At 39.9% G+C, this 12,450-nt stretch overlaps 1 long non-coding RNA gene across 1 annotated transcript; it reads right to left on the reverse strand.

The window, feature by feature from the left end:
* Nucleotides 1-231: 231 nt before the first annotated feature.
* Nucleotides 232-2,093, reverse strand: LOC139784253 (uncharacterized). The gene is made up of 5 exons (XR_011721518.1): nt 2,053-2,093; nt 979-1,256; nt 824-885; nt 603-736; nt 232-523 (listed from the first exon to the last, which is right to left on the reverse strand). It is a non-coding gene; the product is annotated as an uncharacterized lncRNA (long non-coding RNA).
* Between the last annotated feature and the right edge of the window lie 10,357 nt (nt 2,094-12,450).

Below are 12,450 nucleotides of genomic sequence, written 5' to 3' on the forward strand. Positions count from 1 at the left end.
AGTTTAATCTACGGTGACCTAAATTTAAACGTGAAAAGAAATTAAATTATTTCAATGAGTTCTCGATTCGTCCCAATCAGAAATAGACATGAGTCACGTAGAAACGAATTTCCTAATTCGTCTGAGTTATTCGATACAATGTTCTAGTTTAAATGTGACACTACTTTGTAAAATGTAAGTTTTATTGTTTTCTCTACTCTACGATCAATATACAATCTTTATAAATTTCTTTCTAAATAAAATATTCTACACAATCGGAAAACTATTTTACAACATGAGTAAGAACGAAGTCAAAAAGCGAAATAATCAATTTTGACGCGATTAAAGGGGATCATCAATGGCGATCGTATTAAACTCTAGTCCATACTGACTAAGAATCGCGGATTATGCGTGAAAATTGTAGAGTTTCTTGACAACTCTTATGTACAGATGGATTCAAGTGTGTCTGGCTTCATTCATCTGGTCCCATGCCTACTTGTTCAGCATGTCCGTTCATTACCAGTTCTTCAGTAAGGGAAATTAGCTTTAAAAAATCAATTATTTCAATTAATTTGCGCATCTGCAAAGAGATTCTCGAAGATTGGATAATAATAACTACTTACCTCATAATTTTGTATCATAAAATAAATATTTGCATAAATATTAGCTTGAATGCGACCTTCAATCTGAGTTTGGGCAGCAACTCCCTTTGAGGAACAGTTTTGTACCACATTGTAAGCTTCTGTCGACCATTTACCTGCAAAAGAGTAACATCAAAGTATAATTACATATCCAAAGATAAATAATTTGAGTGTAGAGATGTATATATCTAAAATCTACTTACACGTAGGAGTTGATAATAATCTCGTTGATTAAAATGTGGCTTGGATCAGTCAACTCGCGAAACTGTAATATAATAATAAATCGATTAGAATTTTCGGAAACATTACTTCATACGATTCTTTCACACGATGACGGTTAATGTTAATTTTCGATTACCTTATTATTACGTTTCGCGTATTCTATACTGTCGTCATGACGAAACATCTGACCGAGACATTGCGCTTCTTGGCTATCTCAATATATCTCTTTCTCGAAGCTGGATCAGGATTGGTATTGTCTATAACTATACTTTTCCTTGATTCAAGTATTGTTGGACTGCAGCAATGCACTTCTGCCAGCTGCCTAAAATGTCTCTGTTGACGTATCCGTATTCCTTCAGATAATTCTTTGCAAAATGCGATTTTCCGGAGTCTGGTGCCGACCATAAGTACCACCTGTTAATGGATATCTATAAGCACGAGGAAAGAGCGGGCCTCTGTTCACATTTGACGTTCACAATGATATTCGTGTTATGCACGATGCTTCTGTCGAAACCGAGGAATCACATGCCGGAAAAATTTTACTTAGGTATTTATTATTAAAAGAATACTTTGTATAATTCTCTTTTATGTTATTTCTCACTAGATCATGGTACGAGAGGAACAAACACATTTTTCCAGCGAGTAGATGGGAACCTTTTGATCCAACGAAAAGTTATGACAAGTATACAGTGTCGGATAAAAATAGGAAGAAAGATAAAATCTGATAAACTTAGATTCAACGAATTGTCCAATTTTGTTTAAAGGATTCAGATTCAAATTCATTCAGTTATGTGATAATATTAATTCATTTACTCGATTATGTAGCTCTACTAAATTACAGTCCTTTGAATCTGAATCTATTTTTATCCGACACTGTATACTTGTCATAACTTTTCGTTGGATCAAAAGGGTTCCCATCTACTCGCTGGAAAAATGTGTTTGTTCCTCTCGTACCATGATCTAGTGAGAAATAACATAAAAGAGAATTATACAAAGTATTCTTTTAATGATAATACCTAAGTAAATTTTTCCGGCATGTGATTCCTCGGTTTCGACAGAAGCATCGTGCATAACACGAATATCATCGTGAACGTCAAATGTGAACAGAGGTTCGCTTTTTCCTCGTGCCTAATCGCAATATTACATACATTAAAATAACATGCCAACATTGTGATATTGCTTCATAAGTTTTATCACTTAGTATCTTTACCTTAGTTACAATAAAATCGTAAAACGTATAATGGTGCGGTATATAAGAAAGATCCTCCTTGACATACATTAACTGATCTACCATTACTGTTTTAAGCTCGCTGAATTCACGCTTCGGAACTTCTAAACATCTCTGAAGAAGCTGATAGATAGGAATTACCTGTATGTGAAAATTTAATTTATGCAGTAGAACATTATATATCACGCCAATGTTACTCCAAAAGTGACACTGGAGTATTTTAATAACTTAAAAATTTTCTAATCACTGAGACATTCACCTTTCTTCATTATAACACTCCGACGATAGCCAGATCTATCCAATAACTGAATGTGATCTCAATTTCTTCTTCCTTCAACGCGTTCTGCTTTCTAGCCATTCTTGCCTCAATTCTTCCTTAAGTTTATTTTCCTCCTCCTTCCTTTCTCTATCTGGCAAGAAACTTGTATCTACATCTGGATTTTTTCTTAATCTTCTTATCGCGAGGCCATCAGATTGCTCATTTTCTGACTGCGGGGATTTTTCGGCATGTCTTCATCCAGCTTAAAAGACAAAGCTTGAATCTGTCTCTTCTGTTTGTTCTTTTCTTTTCCTGCTCTTTTCACGTTCCTTGTATCAAAGCATGATATGTATGACTAGATGACATTCAGAGCACTGGGCGAAAATCACATAACATTCGAGCACTGGGCAGAAATCACATGTGTATATATATATCTATATAATCACGGCAAACCGCATATATAACATCGTGTTATTTTATACATTTAGGAAAATTATTTCATATTAACTCAATAGGCGTTAAACTTGCATACATAGGGAGCTTTCCAGCAAGTGACACAAGCCGACACAAACGTCGTTCTATCTTTCTTTTTTGGCAATGAGTAACAAAGACAACCGGTAATCTAACCTATACTACGTTTACGCGAGCGTTACTTAATTCTGTATAGTAACTTACGAAACGATACGATAACTTACGATAATTCCTTCGCGTAAACGGGATCTCTTCGGCATCAGCTCCATGCCGTCAATATATCTAGGTTAACCTGTGTAAACACTCGCGTAATCGCGTAAACGTAGTATAGTAAGTACAGTAATATATATAGAATAATAGATATATAATTACATATAAAACAATTACCTTGAATAATCGTCGCGTCGCGTAAAGAGTCACGGTCGGTCTCGCTCCGACACTACCGTGTCTCTCGATAGGTTAACTGAACTGTCAGTGACAGCGCACTGAACGCACTATCTGCACTGCGCGCAGCCGCGCAGTACACACTTACACCACGTATTAACTGAACAGACTGAACTGACTGTGACAGCGCGCTGGCGAAAGCGCCGCCAGTGTCGAAAAAGTGAAAGTGACATTACTCTGTTATATGTATGTTATAATCGCAGCGTTAGGAGGAGGAGTATCTTAAATAAAATTTTTCACATTTGGACTTTGCGTCCCAATATCTCCGCTCGTAGAGCACGTAGCGGAAAATATTATAGGAGTACCCCCCCCCCCCCAAGTCGACCCCAAGCTATCGATCAAGCCTACTTAGAACTTGATCCGTTCACTCGTTATCGAGATCTCAACATCTCGAGTACTCGCAACCGTCGCGTCGCGTAAAAGAGTCACGGTTGGTCTCGCTCCGCGTGTACTTGGCGCGAGACACTACCGTGTCTCTTGATTACTTAATAGAGGAGGTAGGTATATTACTTATACAAGAAAAAAACATAGATATCTTATATATATATCTTATAATATGTAATAAATTCAGTAATTATATATAAAAAATTATTTCTTGAGTCAAACATTTTTTTATAGGGTAGACCGGGGCTATGTGTCCACACTTTACGCTTTTTCAAGTTTACTAAAAAACTAATAAAGATTGTTTGTAGACCGCTCGGTTTGCTTTCGCGTCGTGGGTGTCGAGAGAAGCACAATAATTGACTTCTGGAGATAGCGTAAAGTTTATTTTAAAGCTGGTTAGTTTCGCGCTCGCACCTTTACTTTAGCGCACTCGCTGCGATTCGATGTCGCACTCGCAATATCGCGGAACACTCGCCAAGCACGAGTGTTGCAGATGGATTTCTATGGCTCACTTAATTATACGAGTGTAGCGTACGGATTTCGCTAGCGCACTGACTCTTCGGGCCCGAGCCGGCAAGGGATCGCGCCGGAGCTTCGCGTTAGGCCGCGAGGAATTTCGTGACGTAAAGTTCGCTGATTGGCTCCAAATCGTCTAGCGAACAGACTATTGGGCGCGGTACGTGCGATCACGCGATGTACACCTGCGAGCTTGTCGCTCGGGAAAGCACCAAAAAAAGGGGGGAAGGTAAATATTCGCGGTTTGGAGCATTTCGAGCGTTCTCGAACGATGCTCGCTTTCTCCCTCGAATATTCACTTCGAGAATATTCGTTCGCAGGTATTCAATTCGCAACAAAGATATTTGGCTAAAATTTTAATGGTATAACCTTTCAACCTTGCTATTAAAAAAAAAACATAATTAGAATCGTTGATCTTTTAACATTTTAAAGAGGCGAATTTTTTAAGTGGACAAGTCAAGCGTAGACAGATAGCCCCATATGCGGGGCTATCTGTCCACATACGAGGGGCTATCTGTCCACATAATAAAAAACACATTATTTATATTAATTTTTATACTTATTTATAATATTATTTATTATTAATATGTAATATTGAAAAAACTGCCTAGTCGTTGGAGTCAGAGCAGGCACTTTGTGTAGATTTTTTTACAGGATTCCTGATTAGAGTTGACTTTTCTTTATATACGGTGGCATCAAACTGATTTTGAGTCCGTTGCAAAATCAATGTGATGAGTTTCTTTTGTCCCCTCAATTCTTTAATCTTTTTTTTTATTTGGGGCCTTTACTTTATCCTCGGCGGCGTTTGAAATAGAAAATACTCAATAATTTAAGACAAACTCATATATTTAACTTGACGTGTATTTTTAAAATAAAAATTTGGTGACGATTCTTGAATCGCAGGATCAAGTAGTTGCTCGTGGGTCACTTTTTTACAGTAGCGAGTGAGAGCCCGAACATTTATTCCAAAGTCTAACGCTGTTTTTACGAAAAGATTCTCGCTCAATTTTTATTCTTTTAATCGCTCTAAATATAATTTTATTGGATATGTCTACCTTATCCGTCTTAAGGAAAGTCTTTCTTTTGTAGTTACGCACTATTACCTATTTATAAAAGAACAATTCGTTATTGAAGTGTGGACACATTGCCCCATCAAAAATAGGACAGATAGCCCCGACCACGTTTTTCAGTCTTTAACACGTTGCCAATTTTAGATAATGCGGAATTAAGATTTGACGCTTCTCACACCTGATAACTATATATTAATTGATAATATTATGAATTGCTTACTTTAATTTAAGTTAAACTACTGTTACGTCCTGCGAACTAAACGATTTCCCTTTTTCGCGGAAACTCCTATGCGCCTAGGATAGGCCTTAAGATTACGATAAGTAAACTGAGCACGGACGGTTATCGATCGGCGAGTGAGCCTTGATCCCCTCACATTCCTTTTTTTTTTACGATCAAACTGCCTGTTTGCTTGAGGAACTAAAAGCGACCTCCCAGACGGATTCTATCAGTTGTCTGGCCCACCCGGCGACATGACGCGCGAAAAGGGCCTTAGTCGCAGATAAAATTGGTAAAGATCTTTATTGCATCGAGCGAGGTTTGCTCGTACGATGTTTCCGACAAACAGAAACAAAGCCTAACACGTGTTCTAAAATACACATGGTGGAAGTTTCTGTTTGCACTTAAGATCGAGAGGTATGGATCGTCTGTTAACATAAGAAGAGGGTCGCGAGATAAATAAGGACCCCTAATAAAAAGGTGAAGATCGGCAATAGTCAAAAACAAATGAGTCACTGGAAGAATCGCTGGGTGGCACCCCGATAAGACAGTGGGGGCTTTACCAATGAACAGCCGGAAAAACCGATAACCGTCTCTAAGCTTCTAGGATAGGCAAAGACTTAAGAATCTAGCTCTTGGGTGAGAAACATCTCGCCCAATAAGAAATCCTTCAGACAAAAATTAGAAACATCCCGCCAACCAGAAGTTCCCAAAATGAAAACCTGACACATCCCACACGCAATTCACCCTTCCCATCCTTAGAACTTTCCTATATAAATCGCGACATCGCAGGACTTGCTCTCTTGCCCAGCTCCTCTTCAGCCAGATCATCTCGTCGGCTCGCCTCTTTTCAATTTACTGCGCCAGATTAAAATCTCATCTTGAGTTTAAGTTAAATTCTGTGCGTGAACTTAAACCCATCGAGTGCCAACGAGAGCCTATCCACAGGACCCAAGGAGAGCCAGCTATTTCAAAAGAACCAGCTATTCGATCAGCGACAAGTAGTAAGTTCTACACACACCATATATATATATATATATATATATATATATATATATATATATATATATGCTCCCCTTCTTCTTCATATATCCACGCGTTAGGGAAGTCTCCCAGTATAACCCTTCCATCCCTCTTGCTACCCCTGTTCCGAATTAGCCGATTTATCGGTCGATTCCGAACAATCTCCTTTGCTTTGAGTTAGCTGGCTCGGTGGACTCGGGGTATGTTGCTTTGAGTTAGCTGGCTCGGCGGATCCGAGGTATGTTGCTCTGAGTTAACTGACTCGTCGGTGGACTCGGGGTACACTGCTTTGGGTTAGCTGGGTAGGCGGACTCGGGGTACACTGCTTTGGGTTAGCTGGGTAGGCGGACTCGGAATATATTGCTTTGAGTTAGCTGACTCGTTGGTGGACTCGAAGTACTCCTTAGATTCATTCTCCAAAGCTTGAGGAGACTTCCCCGCACGTGACGGACTTAAATTTTAACAATCCGCTAATTCGTAGTGGATTCGGCCGGTCCCACCAATAAGAAGTCGCGAAATGCCGCGAAACACGGGAGACGTCGCCACAAGCGGGCGCGCAGGGAACCGGAAGAACCTTGTTCCACACAGCCCGGTGCTTCGCGTCTTGCCACTCCACCGCCCCTACCAGCCTTCTCAGAGGAACCCTGTTCCTCACAACAGTGTCGTCCCGTCATACGATCTCGCCCCATTATCCTCCCATCTCGGTTTTCCCCCGCACTTTATCGTCCGGTTTGTCGGGTGGCCCCATTTCGCGTGGTCCCCGTCAACCGCGATCCGGCCGCCCTCCTCGAACCTCCCGACTCCCCCTCCTCTTCCCGAACTCCGTCTCCGGCCCCGTCAACCGCCTCGACCGTTATAAATCTCGAGGAAATAGACCAACCCGAGATGATAACCTTGGAATAGCAATTATAAAATACACTTTATTTATTTTAATTCTCATATGTTTCGCCTCAATAGAGAATTTCATTAAATGTAACCACGCAAATCGTCCAGAATCCGCATAATGTACAACAACCGTTCACACAACTCTCCTTTGTTTTATTGTATACACATACACATTTTACATTAACGCCTATATAGTCTATAGTTAATTATTATTTTTTTTTATATACTAAATAACATCTTACCTATGTCAAATAAAATTAAGTATTTATGTTAGAAGCATCTCCATTCATTCTAATCTAAGACTTCCCCTACTCATCTCCCTCTCGAAATTGCACGAGGTCCGATCCCGAGTTAAAGGGATTAAATTCCTTGACTCGAAAGAGGACCGACGATTGCACCGCTCACGGAAGGCGTCTTAGCGTCCCTACAGACGTTGACCCTTCCTGAGTCATAAAAGTGCGTTCGGGCACGCGCCACGCGCCGCAGAGCGCGTACCTGCGAGCAGTATTCTTAAGCTTCGAGTTGCGTCCTTCCTTACCCCGACCCCTCTGGTTAGCCTTTCCTTCGCTTCCCAGATTTTCTTATCCTAATCCCGGGGTTGGACGTAACACTACTGTCGCACAGCAAATTTTTCGATCGTCAAAAAATGTGAATAATTGTTTTCGCTTTTCTTTTAACGTATATAGCGTCTGCGAGAGGCATCGCAAGAAAACAAACAACATTTAAATATCTTACGTAGGGCATTTTTCAACTACTTGTTACAATATAGTAGAGACATCTGTCTCTTAAAACTTGAGATAGCAGTAGTGTGGACACATAGCCCCCGTAGACAGATAGCCCCGGTCTCCCCTATGCTTTTAATTTTGGCCGAAACTAAGAGTAATACACCAATCAAATTCACGAATTTTACAACTGCAGTTGCAAAGCAGCTTTCTGTGCTGAACATAATTATAATTAGTATAATGCCTGAACATAAGTGCCTATATATAAAAAATTGTTAACTTTCTGTTTTTAATATTTATTTTTAATTATTTAATTTTTTTATTTAATTTAATTATTTAATTTTTAATAAGTCCAATTATTAATATTTATTTTATAATTGAACTTATTTTTTATTTTGATAAATGTAAATACAAATATCTTATTAATGTTTAATATTAATAATTTAATTAAATTGCTTAATTTAACTTCTTGTTTAATAAATGAGCGGATGTAGTACTAAAAATATACCTATTATATAATATTTTAATTTTCAAAATTGTCAAATTACAAACAGGAATTTTGTTGAGACTTTTACAGTTATAAAGTAACTATTTAATGGAAATGGAAGCCTAAAAAAATTAATATTGTAACGCAATTATTATAATGTTCAAATCATAAAATATTTACATTATTCATGTCTGCCAATACAATATAATTTTTTATTCATATTGCATTCTATATAATGGCAATGTTATTATATATTTGACAGGTAAATCAAAATAGCTTCGAATCGATATCGAAATGATGAAATATCGATGTCTTAACAAAAAATACATAATTTGCCTGTTTACAGTCTGGTGCGATGAATGTATGTCACAAATATATATATATAATCTCTTCTTTTAAAAAATGTCATAAAGCACAAACATCGAAATAAGCTTCAAATTTCGAGCATTATTTCGATATGATATGTAATATCGATGATTTCGACGTCAATTAGACGTCGATTCGATGGGTCATTTCTCGCTGGGCATGGTCTTATTGACGTCAATTTAAGGTCATATTTCGTCCATGACGTCATATGTCCTTTATATGACGTGTATTTGGCGTTCTATTGTGGACGAAAGTATGAAGTCATGAAAAGGACATGAATTAGACGTCATTTTAAGACCAAACTTGGTACACGACAATTTTATTTTCATTTTTTTTAGTTTTTCTTAATTAAAACAGACCCATACAGCATAGAAGCTTGCAAGACATTGCAAGAACGTTACAAGTTGCAATGTAATGTTGTAGAGACAATTGCAACATTTCGTTGAAATATTAGAACAACATTGCAGAAATATTATAAGAATAACACAGGCCCACAAAAAAAAGAAAGTATATTGCTCTGAGGTAGAGACCACATTACTCCTATGTATTTTGACCCGCTGAACACGAATCTGCAATAAAAAATAGGGGTCGCCCAGAGGATTTCAAAGATAACCTCAAAAAACCGTAAAAAACCACGTTTTTTAGTGGTAAAGGCTTAAAAAAAAGAATATGATTTGTCCCAGGTCAAGACCAACCAGAATTTTATTGGTAAACGCACAAACACATTTGTGTCATGTTGAAGAGAGAGAGAGAGAGAGAGAGAGAGAGAGAGAGAGAGAGAGAGAGAGAGAGAGAGAGAGAGAGAGAGAGAGAGAGAGAGGGAGAAAGAGAGAGAGAGGGGGAGAGAAGGGGAGAGTGAGAGAGGGAGAAAGGGGGAGAGGGAGAGAGGGAGAGATGGAGAGGGGAGAGGGAGAGAGGGGAGAGGGGGAGAGGGAGAGATTGATTGATTGATTGATTAGGTTTATTATGCCCAAGCAAGGCTAAAGGGCAAAAAAGTAATATAGCAGTTACAATAATATCACAATACTACAGCAGTTACAATACTACAGCAATTACAATAATATAGCAGTTACAAGATGCAGAGATACAATGAGATGTAAACAAAAGCGAAATATAGCGGTCAGAAGTTAGCATGATGTGCATGTTCTCTCTCATAAGGCAAGCAGCAGCAATCTCAATAATATACCCTGTAAAAAAACTAAAAACTAACACAACTTAACTAATAATAAGTACAGTGAAAAAGAATAAGATAAGGAGCAGAATTACTAAAGAGAACTAAATAGTGTATATAAAACTAAGAACTAAGGCGCAGCGCAATTTACGAACTAATAATAAGGAATGAAAGCACTAGACGTTCTATACCAGAAACAATGTTATCCAATTTCACGTGCAAGCAAGTCGATATGTCCACGAAAGGAATAAGCGTTGAGTTCAGTAAAACATCCCAAAAGAATTATATGTTGATTAAGCCGAACGATCAAAGAACAAGGGACGAGCCGGTCGGACCAGTCAGATAAGCTTAGCTAGATCAGTGTCGGAATCAATATGAATAACAGGTTGACCTTCGAAAGACCTAACACATATTTGACCATTCCTTACCCAGACATACTTATACGACCTCTCTTTAGCAACACTCTTAGCCCGTTGTAACATGTCGTAAGTGCTCTTGGATAACAACTCGTTTACGTAAATGTAACGATCTGAGTTACCACCGCATACGTCCTTACATTTGAGAACACCCTTTGCCCGCTTTTTTGAAATAACCATATCGCGCACGGAACTCGAGGCCAAGGTAACAACGACTGAGCCGGAAGATGCAGCAACAGTGGAAGTCGCCGACAGTGCCTTCTTAACAGTTCTGACACCGAGAATATGGCAAGACAAGTCAGGAACGTCCAATGCCTTTAGCACATTCTTGGCAAGCTCAGATGGAGCAACAGATAACGCCAATGGTAAACCCGAAATGATTAACTCATTTCCCCCATGAGATCCCTGAAATGACTGAGCAGATTTCAAGTCGTGAATTTCGCGAATAAGTTCAGCGCTATCTTGCTCCAATTTGGCAATGCGCTGACTATTCTGACCAACGGTGTCAGCAAGCCGATTTAATTGACTGAGTTTATCGCTTAGTTCTTTGTTGGTACGTTGCTGACTTTCAATAAAAGCAGAAAGCTTTACATCAGATTTTTTCATCTGCTCAATCAATCCGCGCAAAAGATCGTTGGTAGAGTTATGTACAGTGTCACACATAGTGTCATGCGTAGTGGAATGCATACGTGCACCGACAAGCGAGGCATCAACAATGTTAGATACTTTAGTAAATGGCATATTTAAAAATTGTAATTCACAACAAGCACTAGCAGACTTAGTTCCAACGTAAGCTTTGACACAACCCGGATGAAATGCTCAATGACACTCAGCACATGAAACAGATTCACCAGCAATCCGTTTAGTACACTTAACACACGTACGCTGCATGTGTTATCTACAATCGCTTAATCACTTAAAAGTAGAGTTCTGTAGTATCGATCCGCGATCAGAGTGTTCTGTATAGATCACAAGAAATATCGCAGAGTCAGCAGTCACTTAGATAGCACGTGTTCAGAAAATAGCATGTAGATAGAGAAGATCGGCAACAATGGGCGCATGCGCAGCTGAGATCCACGTCTTCCACAGGAACAGCCAAGAATTAGGTTAGAACAAGCGATGATATTTGCCACAGAAATGCTTTTAATTAGGTAGCAAGCACCAGAGAGATAATGATAGCACGTGACAAGCAACAAAAAACCTGCTAATACCTGCAACAAAATGGCCCGAAGGCGGCTTACGGCAGAAAACAGATTCACTTAAAGCAGGAGCAAAGAGAATAGACAAGCAATGATACTCACAGAGAGAGAGAGAGAGAGAGAGAGAAAGAGGGGGGAGAGAGAGGGAGGAGAGGGGGAAAGGGAGAAAGGGGAAGGGGGGGAGAGGGGGAGGAGGGAGAGAGGGAGAGAGGGAGAAGGAGAGAGAGAGAGAGAGAGAGGAGAGAGAGAGAGAGAGAGAGAGAGAGAGAGAGAGAGAGAGAGGAGAGAGAGGAGAGAGAGAGAGAGAGAGAGAGAGAGAGAGGAGAGAGAGAGAGAGAGAGAGAGAGAGAGAGAGAGAGAGAGAGAGAGAGGAGGATAGAGAGAGAGAGAGGGAGAGAGAGAGAGAGAGGAGAGGGAGAGAGAGAAGAGAGAGAGAGAGGAAGAGAGGGAGGGAGAGAGAGGGAGGGGAGGGGAGAGGGAGAGAGGGAGAGAGGGAGGAGAGAGAGGGGGAGAGGGCGAGAGAGAGAGACGGAGAGAGAGGAGGAGGGAAGAGAGGGAGAGAAAGAAGAGAGGGGAAGAGAGAGGAGGCGAGGGGAAAGAGGGAAAGGGGGAGAGGGGGGAAGGAAGAGAGAGGGGGAGGAGAGGAGAGGGGAGGAGGAAGAGGGGGTGGAGGAAGAGGGAGTGGAGGGAGAGAGGGAAGGAGGGAGAGGGGTGGAGGGAGAGAGGGGAGGAGGGGAGAGAGGGAGAGAG

Source organism: Temnothorax nylanderi, unplaced genomic scaffold (genome assembly GCF_030848795.1).
Source record: "Temnothorax nylanderi isolate EJ_2023f unplaced genomic scaffold, tnyl_v1.0 TNYL_tig0601_pilon, whole genome shotgun sequence".
NCBI lineage: Eukaryota > Metazoa > Arthropoda > Insecta > Hymenoptera > Formicidae > Temnothorax > Temnothorax nylanderi.